This window comes from Salmo salar, chromosome ssa09 (assembly GCF_905237065.1).
Source record: "Salmo salar chromosome ssa09, Ssal_v3.1, whole genome shotgun sequence".
Lineage (NCBI taxonomy): Eukaryota > Metazoa > Chordata > Actinopteri > Salmoniformes > Salmonidae > Salmo > Salmo salar.
The window spans coordinates 12,199,102-12,201,941 of record NC_059450.1 but is presented as its reverse complement, the minus strand read 5'-3'; positions in this window follow the sequence as shown (position 1 = coordinate 12,201,941).

The window sequence follows — 2,840 nt, the reverse complement described above, 5'->3', positions numbered from 1 at the left end:
GAGGGTATGGGAATGAGCGAACTGCAAGGAGCGTGCTAATATAAATGACAGATAGCAAAGCTTTCACTTCCGTAGTCTGATGATGATGCTCGGTCGCCGGACTTTGACCACACTGATAAAGATATGAAGCCTAAACACCGCTGATGCAAATAGTCTGCATGCACAAACAAAGCGTTTTATTGATGTTAGTTTAAATACAGCTTTTTGTATTTGTTATAAACATGTTATTTGATCTCATTAACATATTAAATAACATAACCAATTGAAACGCTGATATCTGAAAAGTAGGTGTGGTTGTAAAGGTTTTGGTTTACAATTGGATGTCTGTGCTGTCAATCTGTTTTTATTTTGAATCATGGCTTGATAGCGCGGGAGTTCGATTAATCTCGCCCGGGCGCCCGTGTATGCGTGTTTTGATCCGGCTGAAATTTGGATGCATTCCATTTGGAACCAGGCGCCTGATAGTCAGATGCGCCCTCTGTCAGACGGAGAAATCGGTTAAAAAAAAAGTAATGTAATTAAGCAGATGTAGTAATGAGGGACAGTTGCTTTTGTGGCACAGTTGATGACGTGCAGGTCTACATACCAGAAGGTTCAGGGTCGACTGACAAGCTAACAGCTCTCCCTGCCTGTTTCATTAGACCTACACTATGATCAGAGCCGGCTGCAGACAATGATCAGCTAGGTGGAAATCAGATTTTCAACATCTTGATGCTATATTTATAATTATATAACATATATTCAAGGAATTGTCCACCAAGTTTCTGTGCCAATGCATCACAACCAATAAACAAAACAGACTTCGGCACGTCAACATCATGGTTTGCTTTTTCAAAACCACAATTTGGATGCTGGAATTATATTTTGGGTGAAAGTGAGCAGGTAGCCTAATCAGATTAAAACATTATGACTGGTTGTGTTTAAGCCACACACACACACACACACACACATACATACATACATACATACATACATACATACATACATACATACATACATACATACATACATACATACATATATATATAAATAAATAAAAGGTAATACATAAAAAAAATATTTAGGCTATAGGCTATTGAAGAGTTATGGGTTCTAGGTGCACGAGGAATAGCTGCTTGGATCAGAGCAGGCAGAGTGCATTTTAAGCTTCCCTACACCTGATAATTGAAATGCATTCCAGGTGACTACCTCATGAAGCTGGTTGAGAGAATGCCAAGCATGTGCAAAGCTGTCATCAAGGCAAAGGGTAGCTACTTTGAAGAATCTCACATATAAAATACATTTTGATTTGTTTAAACCTTTTTTTGGTTACTACGTGATTCCATATGTTATTTCATAGTTTTTATGTCTTCACTATTATTCTACAATATAGCTAATAGTAAAAATAAAGAAAAATCCTTGAATGAGTAGGTGTGTCCAAAGTTTTGACTGGTACTGTATGTATACACAGTATTTTATGTGCACTACTTCCTCACACAAAGCCTTTTATCTGCAACAAGCCAATTTGATAGAAACATCTCTGGTGGGAAAATGTGAATATTGTTTTTATGCAGATTTTTGAATATTCGCTTGAAAATCTGGCGCCAATTGGATGGAAGCCTAGCTAAGGACATAAAACCGATAGTTGCGAGATCAACAAGGGTCAAGAAATGCATGCTCAATCAATCTGGGAGTTATTTTACACTGGCCCGAGTAGAACCGGGCAAAAGCCTGTCAAGTCATCGGGTGAAAGTGGGGAAGGAGGAGCACCCTTCTGAATCGGTTCCTTTTGTCACAAGGCAGCATTATGCATCATCCGAAAACATACATCTCTTTTCCATAAAATAAATCTTTGCATTTTTAAAATAGTTTTCATTGGGAAGGCAGATAAAGAGTTTTTATCAAAAGCAACCACTTTTGCATGGGAAAACAGAATACAAATTTATGTTTAATTATGTCACTTTTGTTTTGAGATGTCTGACAGAGCAGGGCACCTGGCTCATGGTCAATGTTATCCGGAATCCTTGGGACGTCCTTACCCCATTGAAGTTGAAATGTAAAATGGTTAAAGTAAGGGTTAGGTATAATATACACTGAACAGAAATATGAACACAACATGCAAATTGTTGGTCCCATGTTTCATGAGCTGAAATAAAAGATCCCAGAAATGTTCCATATGCACAAAAAGCTAATTCGCTCAAATTCTGTGCACAAATGTGTTTACATCCCTGTAAGATTGCATTTCTCCTTTGCCAAGATAATCCATCCACCTGACAGTTGTGGCATATCAAGAAACTGATTAAACAGCATGATCATTATACAGGTGCACCTTGTGCTGTGGACAATAAAAGGCCACTCTAAAGTGTGCAGTTTTGTCATGCAACACAACGCCACAGATGTCCAAGTTTTGAGGGAGTGTGCAGTTGGCATGCTGATTGCAGGATTATCCACCAGAGCTGTTGCCAGAGAATTGAATGTTCTTTTCTCTACCATCAGCCACCTCCAACTCTGTTTTAGAGAACTTGGCATTACATCCAATCAGCCTCACAACCGCACATCGTGTGTATGCAGTGGCGATTTTAGCATGTTCATCTTGGTGGGGAAAACAAAAGAAGTGGGATGCATGCCAGCAAAGCCACAACACAACACTAAACAATACATTAATTGCACTATAACGGTGACAAACGGTGCCCACAAACAGCCTACATAAAGCTGTCCCAACAGCAGTCCCAACATCTTACCACTGCTACACCTGGCTATCAGCGGAGCCTTGTCTGGCAGCGAAACAGTTCATTCAGCCTAATTTACTGCCTTTTAAAAAAACATAGCTGATATGTCTGACTTGCTTAAACACATGTGAT